At 44.8% G+C, this 17,350-nt stretch overlaps 1 long non-coding RNA gene across 1 annotated transcript in view; it reads left to right on the top strand.

Moving 5' to 3' along the window:
- The window catches only part of LOC146353753 (uncharacterized), a 46,376-nt gene extending 32,969 nt beyond the window's left edge, over positions 1-13,407 (top strand). The window contains exon 4 of the long non-coding RNA XR_014787407.1: positions 11,840-13,407. This is a non-coding gene — a long non-coding RNA (uncharacterized LOC146353753). The remainder of the gene's footprint in view (positions 1-11,839) is intronic.
- The last annotated feature ends 3,943 nt before the right edge of the window (positions 13,408-17,350 follow it).

Genomic DNA, 17,350 nt, shown 5'->3' with positions numbered 1-17,350 from the left:
ATCCCACCATGGCCAGTCTCCTTTTTCCACCTGTTCCACTACAGGTACAGGTATCAAATGGCTAGATAAGGTTGAATGCTGTGGTAGTGCCTTGCTCCAACTAGGTCCAGCTCTTTGCTATGCAGCAGATACAGAGATGAATACAATAGGGAAGTCAATTTAGCAGGCAAACAGTCATGCACAGTTTTACAAGGCAAGCAGGGGTTTTCCAAAAGGATGTCTGAGGTGCAGCCAAGGTCAAACACTGGGAGATCAGTAAAATAGAAACACAATCCAAAAGCAGTGTCAGCCAGGAGTCCAGAGGTCCAAACATGAGTCAGGGTGGCAGGAGCTGAAGATACAACATTGTTTCCAGCAGTGGCTGGACTGAGACTGCAGGCTTACATGGCCAGAGCCTTCTGAGCCCCACCCAGAGCTTAGCTGCAGTTCATTACAGACCTTGCTCCTGAGGAGTACCTTCTTCTTGAGGAGTCCTTCTTTGTAGTTGAGCATTTCTTCTTAAAGGAGCCTTACTGGCCTGCCTCTTGAGGTGACAATGCTCTTGGGGACTGGGTGGTTGCTGGATCTCCACTTCAGAGGCAGAACTTCCCTCCTCTTGCAGGATAGACCTGTGGTCCTCTCCCCTGAAGGCCCAGGCTCCCCCAGGTATCCTGATATGGGTGGCTCCACAGCATTATTAATCCCTGGGAATTCTAGCTCCATGGAGGAGCAGGATCACTCCAGCAGAAGAATGACAGGTAGCAGTAAGGGGGAAATTGCACCCCATGATGCAAAGAAACAATAATATTATGTACACAGCCCCAGTGAAATATTGCACAAGGGCCAACTCTACCATGAGGCAGATTGAGGAGTCAGATTTTAGGGTGCCATGAAAGGGCAGCAAATTGATAATTAGTTTATTTTTATATTTTGACCACCAAAGCAAGCTAAATTGAGAACAAGCTAAATCCTGCCTATTTACTGCTCTGTAGTGGTAAAGCTGGGTTTCGAAGAGGCAGAGGAACTAGAGATCAAATTGCCAACATTTGCTGGATCATGGAGAAAGCAAAAGAATTCCAGAAAAACTATTTCTGCTTCATTGACTATGCTAAAGCCTTTGATTGTGTGGATCACAACAAACTGTGGCAAATTCTTAAAGAGATGGGAGTACCAGACTGCCTTACCTGTCTCCTGAGAAACCTGTACGAGGGTCAAGAAGCAACAGTAAGAACCAGACATGGAACAACCGATTGGTTCAAAATTGGGAAAGGAGTACGACAAGGTTGCATATTGTCGCCCTGCTTATTTAACTTATATGCAGAGTAGATCATGAGAAACGCTGGGTTGGATGAATCACAGGTCGGAATTAAGATTGCTGGGAGAATTATCAACAACCTCCGATACGCAGACGATACCAGCCTAATGGCAGAAAGCGAAGAGGATCTAAAGAGCCTCCTGTTGAGGGTGAAAGAGGAGAGTGCAAAAGCTGGTTTGAAACTCAACATTAAAAAAACTAAGATCATGGCCTCTGGCCCCATCACTTCCTGGCATATAGAAGGGGAAGAAATGGAAGCAGTGACAGATTTTATTTTCTTGGGCTCCAAGATCACCGCAGACGGTGACTGTAGCCATGAAATTAAAAGACGCTTGCTCCTTGGGAGGAAAGCTATGGCAAATCTAGACAGCATAGTAAGAAGGAGAGACATCACCTTGCCAACAAAGGTCCACATAATCAAAGCTATGGTTTTCCCAGTAGTAACGTATGGCTGTGAGAGCTGGACTCTAAGGAAGGCTGAGCGCTGAAGAATTGATGCTTTCGAACTGTGGTGCTGGAGAAGACTCTTACGAGTCCCCTGGACTGCAAGGAGGTCAAATCAGTCAATCCTAAAGGAAATCAACCCTGACTGCTCATTGGAAGGACAGATACTGAAGCTGAAGCTCAAATATTTTGGCCACCAAATGCGAAGAGAAAACTCCCTGGAAAAGACCCTGATGCTGGGAAAGATTGAAGGCAAAAGGAGAAGGGGACGGCAGAGGATGAGATGGCTAGATAGCATCACCGATGCAATGAAAATGAACTGGAGCACACTCCGGGAGAGAGCGGAGGACAGGAAGGCCTGGCATGCTATGGTCCATGGGGTCATGAAGAGTCAGACACAATGACTGAACAACAAGAAGTGGTAAACTGCTGATTTATTTATTTATTTAGCACTGTGAATTGCCCGCCCCTTGTTTAGTTCATTTATCATGATTAATCAGTTCAGGCTTGCAAGCCCTAATCAAAATTTATGTCATTTAATGTGTGTGTGTGTGTGTGTGTGTGATAAAAGCTACGCAAACTACAAGTATGTGAGTGCTTAGGAATAATGAGATCCACTCAAGTTAACTTTGGTGTCATTTTTATCCAAATGTGCAATAAATAGGCACCGTTCTGTGGTACTGTAATGAACCCCCAGACACCTCAGGAGAGAGAATGGAAGATTCCTAACATTTTTATAGCTTTTAAATGGCAAATGTTGTACACATATTCCACAAGTATCTATTATATATTTTACAGCTGTCTGCCTGAATAATAACACAATAAACCATTTTCTAGCCTAGATGTCAAAATAGCACATCAATCTTTTTTTAAAAAATAAAAACTGTTAATTTCTATGCCACATTACGTTCATACTGTATCCTGAATAAAAATTAAATATGTAAGAGCTCTGCAAAATGAGCAAATGGTTTATACTTCAGAGTGAGAGATGAGCAACAGATGGGCAATGGTCTTTAAGCAGCCTCTCCTTCTTACCACCCCATTTCTACCAAGCCTCACTGCATGGATGGTGAACAATGATACAGGACTACCCCTTGGATGGGAAGATCTGTCAAATTAATTTCTCTGGACTTCCTCCTTTTCCCACCTCCAAGTCTGTTCCATGCCAGTTCTGTCTGAGATTGTTTTATTTTAATGGGGGAAATTCCGTATGTATTTTTGTGTGCATCTTTCTAATCAGCACATTAATGGACACATGCCCCCATTGATAGTTTGTGTGCGTTTTAGGAAGGTATGCAGAGGCTTTGCACATTTTTCAAATGTGTGCATGTTGTTGAATACACATATTTTTCTTTCCCAGAATGCATCATAAACCTGGAAATGTAAAGATTTACAGCCACAAATTGCATTCATTTTCTATTCAGTTCCCGGAGATGTGGCTTGGGTAAATCTGTAAAAAAAAAAAACCAACCCTCAAAAAATGGTGGACCAAATTTCCTTAGCCTGAACAACTTGTGAACCATCAAGCTAAAGAGAGAGTTCATGAATCATATATAGTGGCCTGGCATGTACTTGGCAACACATCTTTTTTTGAAACCCAGCAGCAAAAATAGGTTTATGAGGGCCATCAGACTTGACTGATGGGCTGTGTTTGGGTTGGTCCAACGTACCCCTTCATTTTGCAGTGAGGTATCACTTGGCACAGTAAGAAATAAAACTGACAAGATATTTCCGTCTGCCCAAGCCTGGCCAGTAATCCAACTGCTGTATTTTGAACAGAGTAGTTCCTGAGTAGTCTTTAAAGGCACTCCTTCTGTAGGTAGACAGCCCTACATATAGTGCATTGCAGTAGTCCAAATGGGATATTATTAGACCATGGATAACAGTAGACTATGGGTGCTTCCAGTTGAGGTTTTTATGGTGTCAATGCTCTGCCTCATTCACAGCAGTCCAGACGCTGTTGTCTTCAGTTTGTTAGCCTCCCATGTTTTCCCACTGCTTCTTCCAGCTTTTCTCTTACCACAGAAAATCCATTAGGAGAGAAAAGACATGGGTAGCGCTAGGAGCCCTCCATCTGGAAGGTCACTGTCTGTCCAGGATGGGGTACAGCCAATGCATCAGCCTCTGCTGACAAAGGGTGCCTTGGGCCATGGAAGCCACTGGGGGCTCCAGAGACAAAGCCGGATCCAGTGCCATCCCCAGATCATGAACCTGAACATTTAGGGTAGGGTTGGGCACCCTCTGGGAGTTGGGGGAGCACATTGCACCTTAAGACGCCACCGGAAGCCATCGTGGGAGCGACAGTGCAGTGATTTTGCTTCAAAACAAGGCACAAGAGAATGCAGGGCTTCTTCGGATGTAAAATCACCGCTTTTTTGCCCCTTCCGTAGCAGCAAATCTGGTGGCAGTAGGGTGGGAGCAGCAGGGGCTGCAAAAGACACCAAGGACTGCATGTGGCCCACCCCTGCTTTTTTGGGGTGTGTGTATGCAATCTTGTCCAGAAGAGGCTGATCACCACCTGCCAGGTCAGATAAACGACTTACCATTAATACCTTCACCTTGTATAGCTACAGTTCACCAGCCCACATCCAGTCCATTCCTGATTCCAGACTTTGGTTGGGAACCTACAGAGCTCTGTTTAACTACGATGAAAGGGAGAAATAGAATATCTGAGTATAAGTTCAGCGATACATGCTTATTTATTTACTTACTAAAATCAATATCCCATTAACCTGCTCGAGCCTGTCTGTTGTGGTAGTGAACATTAAAAAAGCAACACGTAGGGTGCAATCCTATGCATGTTTAGATAGAAAAAAGTCCCACAACTCCCAACATACCCTAGCCAGCATGGCTGGCTGGGGAATGCTGGGAGTTGTGAGACTTTTTCCTGTCTAAACATGCATAGGATTGCACCCTTAAAAATAAAGAACACTTTGAATTGTCTGCTACATAATGCCTATGTCAAGTCAATCCACTATAAATTGTCAGAGGGAATGGGCAGGGAAGCTATTGACTTTTTTTTTTTTTTAAGACAGGTCTGTTGTTGGAGGGTTTTTTTTTTTAACTTGGAAAAGCATTATCTAAAAGACAGTTCTTGGCTTGTAGTGATGTGGAAGGAAACCAGGAGTCCTGTCTGGATTCTGCTGAAGTCAATGGCTAAACTCCTATTGACTTCAATTGGATTACATTTGCCCCCTAAATGTGTTGTAGGCTTTTCGAACTGTTGTGGCTCTGGCAAGTATAATATCCTGTGATTCTCTCTGTGAAATCAAATAAGGATTATCTCTCCTTGTACTTGGAGAAGGATCCCTGTAGAGTGCACTGTGATGCTTTCAAAACAGGGCCAATTTCAAAAAGCGCCTTTCCCCAAGTAACAAGCAGAATGCTCCATGCATCCTCAAGTATTCCATTAATTAATGCTCCTTTAAAACATAGTCTTAAGGCTGGTTACACATTATTCTACTCTTTGTAATAAATGCAATTTTTATAGTCAAAGGCAATGTTTACATTCAGTGAGTGGGATAGGTCTAGCTGCAGTAATTAACACAATAATTAAAATACTGCCCATTAAGATTCAAAATAGTAAAGACAATAATTTTCTTTATCATTAGCTGAGGTCAATGAATACAAGCATTACATGCTTTGGGGCTATATATATATATATATATATATATATATTCCCCCAAGAAAAAAATGAGGTTTAAACACATGGTTACCTTCTCCAATGGCAATGGCAAGAGCTGTCTTTTGGTTGTGAATTTTTGGTTGTGAAAATGACCCAGGTTCTCTTATATGCTTCCTTAGAAAGTCTTAGCTCTAGCCTAGGCCTGTACAATTTGTGGCCCAACAAGCCTAGCACAGCCCACAAGTCATGTATATGGTGGGCCATTTGGGACTCATTAAATCTCCTACTTTTGCTGGGACTGCAGCAGGGGAGCTTTCAACCACCTACCACGTCAGAACATAAAACATGGTTGGTGGGTTGCTTTCAGCTTGCTAGATCTGAAGTTATGCAGACCTTAGCAGGTCTGGCCCTACCATTAGGCAAATTCCGGCAGCTGCCCTAGGCAGTAGATGCTGGGGAGGTGGTAGACAGTGGTGATGTGTTGGAGGACAGAGCTGTATATGCCACATAGCCTGACCTGTCCCCACTACGCTAACCTGCTGCCCTCAGGATTGGTGGAAGACCCTGTCCTGTGTTACCAGAATTGATGGCTGGTTGAAGTCAATGGCCATCTTGGTTTTTGTTTGTTTACTTGTTTGCCTCAGGTATTGTCAGGGTGAAACTGAGCCCATATTGCCGCAGAGCAGTTCTGATTCTGAAGAAGAACAGCAATCCGTGGGAGAGGAGCTCGCTCATCTCTCACAAGCACAGCAGCTGGCAGAGATTCCTCCTGCCAGCATTCCTGGGAGAGATAGTGACCCTGGCAGTTAGCGAGTGCTGGATGGGGGCTTGCTGGACACTCGGCGCAGATGCAGGGAGCGGCGACAGATGGAGGGTGCCGAAAGGAGGCGCTCCGCTCATTTGGTGCTCAAACAACGGTCACGTCCCGAGGACCCAAGGGAAAAAGGGAGGATCTCTCCCTAGCCCATAAGTTCAGAGTCTTCCCGTGGTTCCCCTTCAAACAGGGACCAACTGCCTTACCTGGAGCTTAGGCTACTCTGCTATCTTTCCCCAGTGCTGTTCCTTGCTTAGTCGCTAGTGATTAGTATCTGAAAGAGTCATTAAGGAATAAAGGAATAAAGCCTTGGAAAGAATCCTCATCGTCTGTGTCCTGAGTTGGCTATTGGCGGGGGCTGCAAGAGGCAGCTGGGGTGCTCCTGACAGGTATGGCCCTGCTTTAGAGTCTTGGGACAGCCCTACTGAAAAGTACAACTTTCTATTGTGGATGACAGATTCAGACAGGCAGTTATCTCTCAGACTGGAAATAGGACTTTTATTTTTCTGGAATCGGGTTGCTATGTTCAAGTTTGTTGTGTCACAGGGTCAGAAGCGGCTTCAGTGTTGAAGCCGCTTGCCTAAGAGTACTGAAACAGACTGCTCTAATATCACTTGGGGGGGGGGGTCCTTATTACACACTGAGTGGAGCTAGAGGAGTGCTCATTACTGCCCAAGCACTCGGCTCTCAAAAGTTAAGGTTCCCTGACAACATAGATGTGGCCAGGTATAGAGACATCAGTGATGAGAGCACATTGTCCTGCCCAGAGTGGGAACAAATACAGAATTATGACCATTTTATACAGCCACTTGCTTGGCTGTGCTGCTTTCTTGGATGTTGGGAGGAGGTGAACAGTACAGTGCTGTCTGAACACTTCAGACTGTAGGGAGGTGGGGAGCAACCATTTTATGTAAAATTAGCTAAATTTGTAGACGAAAAAGTGCCCCATGCATAATAAACAATCACATCAGAGTGAGGACTGTGTGAAAACTTCCATTCTGATGGAAAGAAACTTCGTATGTAGACACTTTTATCATAGGAAGCTACCTTATAATGAGCCAGACCATTAGCTCATTAGTATTTTCTGCTCCAATTGGTGGCAGCTCTCCAGGGTTGCAGGCAGTGACTCTTTCCCATCACCTGCTAAGTGGTTCTCTCAGGCTCTTATCTCAGTCCCACCACTGTCACTAGCACATTTGGTGGGAACCCGGGAGAGGGCCTTCTCAGTGGCTGCCCCATGGCTGTGGAACGCCCTTCCCAGGGAGGCTAGGATGGGTCCCTCCTTGATGTGTTTCCAGAGGCAGGCTAAAACATTCTTGTTCCAGCAGGCCTTTGGGACATAGTTGGAACCTGGGGTAAGCTGCTAAAATGCTGTTTTAAAATGCTGTTTTAATGTTTTAATATAATTTTAATTGTATTGTTATTTAATTTATATTTTAACTTTTGTATATTTTCATATGTTTGAATTGTATATGTTTTAATTTTTGTAAGCCGCCTTGTGTCCCAGTACTGGGAAAAAGGCAGGGTATAAATATATAATAATAATAATAATAATAATAATAATAATAATAATAATATGTGGGGATGCTTTCAGTAGCAAAAAATAAGGCCTTGGTAAAACCTTGATTTTGGGGTGAATTTAGGGCACAATCCTATGCATGTTTAGACAGAAAACAGTCCTTCAAACTCCCAGCATTCCCCAGTGCTGGGAATTGTAGGACTTTTTTTTCTTTCTAAACAAGGATTGCACCCTTAAGGAACTATTTTAACAAGTATTGAGTTACCGCAGTGTGCATGTAACCATGGTAAGCTGGCCATCTGTAACAAAAGGCCAAGTGATAAAGTGACCATTAATAGCCCCTCCCATGGTTCTCTGGATTTTTGATTGAATATAGATGTGTGGTAAGGATTTTCCTCAGAGGAAAATGAGGTGGCTTAGTGGTTAAGACGCTGAACTACAGACTGGAAGGTCGGCAGGTCATCAGTTCGAGACCCGAGTGCCGCGTGACGGAGTGAGCTCCCGCCTTCAGTCCCAGCTCCTGCCAACCTAGCAGTTTGAAAGCAAGAAATTGCAAGTAGATGAATAGGCACCGCCTCGGTGGGAAAGGTAACAGCGTTCCGTGCACCTCGGTGTTCAGTCATGCCGGCCACATGACCACGGAAGCGTCTTCGGACAGCGCTGGCTCCTCGGCTTAGAAACGGGGATGAGCACCGCACCCTAGAGTCGGACACGACTGGCTGGGGACACCTTTACCTTTTTAAGAATTTTCCTCACCAGTTTCTGGTGATTAGCATACCACGTGGTTGGATACACACTGTCACAACTTACTGCCTCTGAAGGGGCTGAGTGTATTCATACTCTTTTCCTAATACTTCAGCTAACTCTGTTAGGAGAAAACTGCTGTTCTATAAAAGTTACCATCTAGCTGTACTATAGATCAATCTTCATCATCATCATTGTCGCCATCATTGCCATTGCCACTGATGGAACAGAATGTCAGGCCATAAACCTGTAGCATCAGCCATGTTCCTTTAGTATGACATTAAATGTAGGGATGTAGACATCCACCCTGTGTGACAAATATCTTAATGCCTCGCTCCCACGAAAACCTTGTTGAAATGTACATGTTGGTTCTTACATATAATCTCTTTTCCATGAAAGGATAACTGTTAATCTGGTGTAGGATTTGCAACAGGATCAATGCCATAAAAAGCTAGAGAGATGAATTAACGTCCTCCTGTGGAAAGGACTGGAGTAATGTCATGTTTGAGCTGGGATCTTGATCTTACTGAAGTGAATGGCAACCCCTCCCCTCCTGACTTGCCTGTTTGATTTAAGCAGAAGAACAATTACTGGGGTGTGGGGAAAGGCCAGGATGCCAATGAAGGCTGTTTTAATGCTGTATATATTCTACCTATATATTCTATATATTCTGTGGAACTCCCTCCCTAGGGAACTCCGTCATGCCCCCTCTTTAATGAGCTTCCGTCGTGCATTAAAAACGTGGTTGTTCAGGCAGGCATTAGGGGTGGGTTAGGGTATTTTTTTTAAAAAAAACTTATGGTAAAATTTTATTGTTTTAAATTGTTTATGGTGGGTTGTACATCGCCCAGAGTGGCTGGGTGACCAGTCAGATGGGCAATTAATAAATTTAATAAATAAATAAATAAAATACCTTTGCATCTTTATCCTCAAAGTCCTCAAGTGGTGCAGGTCCTGGGCCCATAACTGGATGTATATACTCCTGAGGGTTAGACTAGAGCCAATTCACAAAAATCACATGGCACATCATCCCCCTTGGAAATGGACCAGAATGGATACGTGTCACTGCAAGTTTGATGGCTCATCTACAGAACAAAAATGTCCTGCATATAGAAATCTAGCATGTCAGGGAAAAGGCTAGCCTAAACTCTTCTACACAAACTAGCTTCTGCCTCTCTCTCTCTCTCTCTCACTCTCTCTCTGTGCATGAGTGAGAGGGAGGGAGGGAGACTGAGAGTGAGAGAGAGAGAGAGAGAGAGAAGTGAAAGATGTGACTCCTCTATTTACAAGCTGAACTGGTACAGTGCAGAAAGCACTGTGCTATGTGATATATCCAGATGTGTACTCTGCTTGGCTGAGGGACCAGCTGCCATTTGGCTCCTCTCCTCCCTTAACTGTCAGTGGTCAGCATCCATTCCACCTGGTGCAGCACAGGAAGATATGGGACATCAGGGACCACTCCATCAGTTCAAGTGAGATATCACTTGCCATTTGGATCCTGCCTTCCTTAAACCTTTTCTATTCAAGCTGGCCATTATAAGAATGTTGTACCTTTAAGAACTGGTGTCTGAGTTTGCTTGTTTTCTTCCTCTGTCCCCTTTTGTTTTTTGTTTTGTAAGACTGGGCAGGAACTGTCTTGTTTCTAATCTGTGAAGAACATTTAGTAGTTTAGTTCAAAGATGAGCAGGGGACTGGGAACAAAGCCCTATGAAGAGAGACTGAAATAATGGGTATGTTTAGCCTTGGGAACAGAAGACTGAGGGGAGATATGATAGCACTCCTCAAGTACTTGACAGGTTGTCACAGAGAGGAAGGCCAGGATCTCTTCTCCATCATCCCAGAGTGCAGGACACGGAATAATGGGCTCACGTTACAGGAAGCCAGATTCTGGCTGAACATCAGGAAAAACTTCCTGACTATTAGAGCAATACGACAATGGAACCAATTACCTGGGGAGGTGGAGGGCTCTCCCACACTGGAGGCGTTCAAGTCGAGGCTGGACAGCCATCTTTCAGGGATGCTCTGACTTGGATTCCTGCACTGAGCAGGGCGTTGGACTCGATGGTCTTGTAGGCCCCTTCCAACCCTACTGTTCTATGATTCTATACCTTTTAGATGCTTCATAAAAAATAACAAATGGGACCTGAAATAAAATTTTGCAGTGTGAAGTGCTTCCATTCAGAATTCCAGTCAGTCAGGATACTCCATCCCATTCCATCCATCCTGTCTCCACTCCACAACAGACACTCATCATTCCATGGGCAGTGAGCAGGCTCAATTCTCATTGGGTGGTCCCCCACTTGGATTTCTTTTTTTCCTAAAGATGTTTTGTAACTCTGCAAATCTTTGGATTCCCCCAAGCTGCCTCCTCCTCCTCCTTATTATTAATAATAATAAATGGAGGAAGAGGAGGGGAAGAGAAAGAGGAAGGAGAAGACGGGGCCAGAGAGTATATAATGATCACCTAGCCTAACCCTGTACCCCAGGGGTGCAGAGCGTTTTTCAGCCTGAGGGCCTAATTCCATTTTGGGGAAGCTTTCAGGGGCTGCATTCCAATGGTGGGCAGAGTCAAAGTCCAAAATGGTGGAAGCAGACCCAATCCCCAAATACCAGCATATTTTAATTTGATGTTCTTACTGCCAGTAAGCAAACCTTTGGAGATGCATTTCAGCCTTTAGGAATCTGGAAAACACACACACACAAAAGCTGTGAAACCACCAAACAATTGGTGGCTGAGTAAAAGGGGAAAGGGTGTGGTTTCCTGGGGACACCTGGACGTCCAGATTTGGCCCACAGGCCTGAGGTTCTGGATCCCTGCAATATCCTGTCCTACGTCCGGCCACCTAATAACCCCTAAGAGAATCAGATGTGAATATCCCAAAAGGTGACATTTACTGCTCTTCTAGGTTGATGCAATACCACTGAACTGGGAATGGGACGGGAGACAGACATGCTGTAACTGTATGTCCCCTACAGTCTGTGGAAGGACACCCATTGATGATGTCCTTGTGCCTCTTACTTTCAGTACTGACTGACATTTCTCTATTCTGTACAAAGAAGAAGAAAATAGTACCAAACATTGTAAGAATATACTGCTGCTATCTTCTAATGAGAGGCCCTGTATCGGCGTTAGTACTGTGCCAGGCATTCCCTTAGGCATTGTTTGAAAAGGAGGCTACAACACTGAACACATTCTGTGTATTTGTACAAGGGTACAACCGTGTCCGTACCAAAAAAGAAAAGAAAAAAAAAGACAGTTAAGCAAAAGCATTTGTACTGTGTAGTGCTAATTAGAAAGGGAATGGAACAGGAGATAGTGGCTGGAAATTAATTACACTCGCATATCTATAGTGTTTAGAAGAACTGAGTTAAAATAATGAAACATTTATATCGTTACAGATTTTCATTGTGCATCATATTGCGATTGCCTTGCAGACAGTTCAACCTTCCAGGTGAACTTCTGATTTGTATTCCCTCGTGCACTGATGACACCTGCCTGTCACGCAGGATGCAGATGGGATTAGGGATGCTTGACAAAGTCCATCTTAGCCAATTCGGAAACAAACTGATCTGATCCTCACCTCATGGACTAAAATGTGGATTGGAACATAAGTCATCCAGTTTGCACTTCCTGAAAGTCTTGCCGCAGTTCTCAATTCAGAAAGATGTATCAAAATGTCTTTTAAAAATTGTATTTTGAAGAGAAAATATGTTCAGAAATGTGTATTTAAACAGTACTTATTGGCTTGGATCCAGCATCATTGTTCCCACCGTGGAAGGATGCCACTTAGAGAACGGGACTTCCGCATCCTCTCTTCCCCTCTTCAACCCTCTGTGTGCCCTCCAGATCTGCTCCGGAGGGCTGGGAGACCCTCTGAAGGGGGTTTGGAAGGCTTGTGTGTGTGTGGGGGGGAGGGGAGACAGGAGGAGAGGATGGAGAAGTCACGTCCTGCAAGTGGCATCCTTCTGCTCTGGGAATGAAGAGGCTGGATCCAACCCCCAAATTGTACGTTAATGTGGAAATTGGATGGAATGGACTGATGGGTGAACATGTGTGAAAATGACACAGACCAGAAATAGACTGATCTGTCAATCCCTAATTAGGATTGTTATTGTTGTTCAGTCGTTAAGTCGTGTCCGACTCTTCGTGGCCCCATGGACCATAGCACGCCAGGCCTTCCTGTCCTCCGCTCTCTCCCAGAGTGTGCTCAAGTTCATATTCTTTGCATCGATGCTAATTAGGATACCTAAGGACAAGTCATCATGATTTTACATGATGGTTTTCCCATTTGGGTCCATGTGTGTAACACACATGCACCCCCCCCCCGAGAAATGTGAATCTTATTGAAATTCTTTTTAAACACCCCTCAGAACCCCAATGCAATGGGATTACTGTAACAGCTGTATGTGGGGCTACCCTTGAAATGCTGATCTTACACATGGTCTCACAGCCAGAATGTCAGACGTTCTTTTACTCATCCACACTGGCCACTCAATGGAAAGAGGATGATGCCTCTTAAACATTTCAAAATTCTTAGTGTCTCTCACTTAGGTAGAAGCATAACAAGGGATTCAGCTTAACAATGGTACAGCATTCTAATGTGACATATGCCATTATTTGCCAGCAATGTCCTACTGCATTCTACATAGGACAACAGGCCAGTCTCTACACAAACAATTAAATGGACAAAAATCTGGGATTGAGAATATCAATGTTCAAAAACCAGGAGTCACATTTCAGTCTCCCAGGACACTCTGTCAGTGACCTTATGACATCCTTGAACAAAGAAATTTCAAAGACAAATATCAACACAAAATTGCTGAAGTACGATTTATCAAGTGATTCATGACTGTTTCCTGCAGTTTGAATAAGGACAAAGGGGTTGTTTTTATCTCACTACGTCTGTTAATCCGCTCAGCATTGCAGTGATGTCTGTGTTATCACCCAACAAAGTTTTGTGAATGGCAACTGTTATGGTAATTACCAATGTCTGTACTTGATGCATTTCAGTTCCCTCTGATCACATGATTTATACACACCAGTGTGTGTATATAAATCTGCAAATTTGAGGTTAACACTTCATGCATCTGATGAAGTGGACACTGTCCACAAATCTCATGCCAGAAAAAAATGGTTAGTCTTTAAGTCACCACAAGACTCTGTTATTTTTGCTGCAACAGACTAATATGGATACCCCTCAGGAAATGCATACTTTCATGTCACATTTATCTTCAGAATGTAAATGTCACTTATATCTATCCATACATATTTGTATGTACCCATATGCATTGGCACATATTCTCCATTGCTGTAGACCATTTATAGCTAAATGGAAGGGACTCAGTTAAGTTTATGCAGCAAAATACATTTCTGACCCCTGGACCACCACGTGGCCCTTGAGAATACAGATACTGACTATCCTTCTCCTGGATATTTCTCCCATACACTTTGATCAACATCAGAGGTTTTATGTGTCCCTCCTGCTCATCAACTGAAGTGTAGGAGGCCAGGATATTTGTTTTGTTTTGGAGGGGATGAAGTCAGTGCCCTCTTCTTTTGTTTTGTTTTTTGCCGGTCAAGTCTTTTACTGGTCTACAAATTTCTTTGATTTTTAAAAAATTATTGGTGTTTTCTTTAAATCATTTTAATTCTTCTTGTTGTTGGCTGTTTTGTATTCCTTATGGAAGAAAAACAGAACACACACACGCACACACACGTAATAGTAGATATTCTACCACAGCAAGGATTTATTCTCGCTTGCTCTCTCTTACACACACACACACACACACACGTAAATAAATCCTTGGTGTAGTAGAATATCTGTTCTGTCCCGAGCCATCCCAAAGCCCCACTTCCAACAAGTCTTTCTGCAGATTCTTCTAACTTCCTAGAGTCAACAGATACCACAGGGAATAAATAATGGCTGAAACCTAACACTCCCCCAAAGAGCTAACCCAGAATGTTGGGGGCACTCGAGAGTGGCATGAGATATGGTTACAGGGGCTACAGTTGGAGGGCAGTGGCTCAGTCCTATCCCCCCTGCATACATATGCAGAATCTTCGGATCCAAGCCTATGTCTTTTATTCTTTTTCGAAACTACCTTAAAAAAAAATCCATGACATGTTTATCTAAAAGAAAAGAGAAATCTAGCTTTTATAGTGGGATAAAGAAAAATCTGGGCTCATCAAATTTTAAAACCATATTTCAAGGCATTTTATGTCTGGGTGCCTTTAAATTCCTTCAGTAATGTTAAATGAAGTTCTTTGAAGGTGCTTACCTCTCCCGATGACCAAAAGCAAAGCCCTTTGAAGAGGCATCTTCAGCAAAGTGAAGTGCATTAAAAGCGAGGACACCTGATGTAAACCCTTTGAAAGAAACTCCCCTCAGCAATGTGGAGTGAGGGCAAAGCTCTTTCCCCAGAGATGCCAAATCCTTGACAGCAGAAGCTAATTTACTGATGAGGTCTTGTTGAACAGAAGAGGAGCTCTCAGCTGTAGAAGTGAGGAGAGGCATAGCCCCTTTTAGGTTTTGAACTTGATGGGGGCATTTTTTCCACGTGGAAAATGTTATCATGCAAAGCATGCAAGGCTGCAATCCCCTATACACTTACCTGGGAGTAAGCCCCATTGAGTAGACCTGTGTAGGACTGCACTGATTAACATTTCTTTACTTATTGTGCTATATTTAAATCTCACCCCTGTGGAGCACACACACAACATTCTCCATGTGTTGAAAGAACATGTCAAGAGGGCTGGAAGGCTGTGTGGGTTGGCCCCCACACTTTTGGAACTATGTGCCATCTTTCTCCACCCTTGATAAGTGTTCAGTAGATGTTCATAAGAAAGAGTTATCTGAGAGCTCCTACACTTGAGGAGGGATACTGTCCTGTCATGGTCCCTCCTTGAATGTAGGAGCTCTCTGTGCACTCATCTGTATGGGCAGACAATGCCTTATCCCAAATATCCATCAGGAAACAACAACAACAACATTGAAAACCAGTGTGGTATAGTGGCTAGAGTATTGGTCCGGGAGTCAGAAGGTCTGTATTCTAGTCCCCACTCGGCCATGGAAGCTCACTGGGTGACTTTGGGCCAGTCACAGACTCTCAGCCCAACCCACCTCACAGGGTTGTTGTTGTGAGGCTAAAATGGAAAGGAGGAAGATTATGTACACTGCCTTGGATTCCTTAAGGAGGAAAAAAGAGAGCCAGAATCTGCAGGAGAAGCCACCACCCAGGGAAGAGGGGGTGCCTGCTGCTGCTACCACCACCATCCCCACTGCTCCCTCTGTGGACTTCTGCCTGGCAGTCTTGGTATAGGGGATGTATTTTTTTGATTTTTTAAAATTTATTTTTAATTGTTGGTGGGGGGTGGGTTTTGGGGGGATTCTGTTGTGGTTTTAGGGGTGGGTAGCCTGCCTGATAGGCGGGAGCGAGGGGGCATGTGTCCACCTGACGGAGGCAGTGGGGGAGTGTTGGGGGCCAGAACATACCGAGGCTGGGCGGCAGGCGCTGGCGGAGCGCTAGGGGCAGGCCATGCCAGGTAAGGGGAACAAGGGAGAGATGTGTAGTATCTGTCCCCTGCTCCGGGACTGTCCTGAGCAAAAGGATGGCTGGGGGAGGTGTGACTCCATCTTCTGGCCTTTGCCTGTGCTCTGTAATGCCAGGTTTGTTACCGGGAAAAATCTGTCATCCATGACATGATCTGGGATGAGGGTGCAGACCCGGCATGTATTACGGAGACCTGGCTGGCTGAGGCTGCTGCTCCAACTCTTGTGGCCATGTTCCCAGCTGGATTTTCATATGCACAGCAGCCGAGGGCTGGGGATCGGGGAGGGGGAGTGGCTGTTATCTACTGGGTGTCCTTGGTCTTCTCCAGACCGCCTCTCCAGGAGACCAAGGTTGCTGAGTGCATGTACTGGAGGATGGGCCCAAAGGGAAGTCTGAGGATTCTGCTTGTGTACTGCCCACCCCGCTGCATGACTGACTCCCTGGCCGAGGTGCTTGAGGTGGTCTGTGATGTGCGTGTACCGTCCCCTAACTGATTGGTGTTGGGGTACTTCAATGTATATTCACAGGCCGTCCTCACAGGGGCACCTTGGGACTTCATGGAGCCCATGGCTTCCTGGGAGCTGTACCCTATTCCAACTGGGCCCACCAATGTAGCTGGTCGTGTGCTAGGCCTTGTGTTTGTTTCTGGAGAAGCAGGGAATGATCTGAAAGTCAGGGGTATATCCACCATGGTCAGATCACTATCTGGTGATGTTAGACTTTTCGAATCCACAACCCCTCTGCAGGGCTGGAGGACCCATTAAAATGGTCCACCCCAGGCATCTTATGGATCCGAATGGATTCCTGAACGAGATTGGAGATTCTCTGGAGCATGCAAACGTGCTAGAGCACCGGTGGCGGAAGTCTCACTCCAAAGGCGATCAGACATGGGCTAGAGCTGTATCTTCAGCCTATCACGTGGCGGTGAAGGCAGCAAAAAAGGAATACTATGCTGCCTCTACCACATCTACAGAGTGCTGTCCCAGGAGGCTGTTCCAAATGGTCCAGAGCCTGGTCAGTTCAGTTGCTCTGGAATTGCTGGAGCATTCTAAGGCCTCCTGTGAGGCCTTGACAAGGTACTTTGCGTATAAAACTGATCGGATCAGGAGTGTTATTCCATGTGCCATGGATACAGTGAGCGAGTGAGAGGTGGTCTGTGGCAAACCGGTTTTGTGGGATCGGTTCCAGCTTCTTCCTTCTGATGAAGTGGACAAGGTGTTTTCATCTGTAAAGCCGACCACCTGCTTACTTGATCCTTGCCCATCTTGGCTCATTATGAGCTGCAGAGAGAGGCTGGGTAAGGGGATCAGGGTGGTGGTGAACACCTCTCTTGAGGAGGGAGTGATGCCATCAGCTCTC

This window comes from Heloderma suspectum, chromosome 2, assembly GCF_057233095.1.
Source record: "Heloderma suspectum isolate Gila_16-S chromosome 2, 16-S_ref, whole genome shotgun sequence".
NCBI lineage: Eukaryota > Metazoa > Chordata > Lepidosauria > Squamata > Helodermatidae > Heloderma > Heloderma suspectum.
Note: the sequence above shows the minus strand (reverse complement) of the source record. Positions and strands in the feature narration are given on the sequence as shown.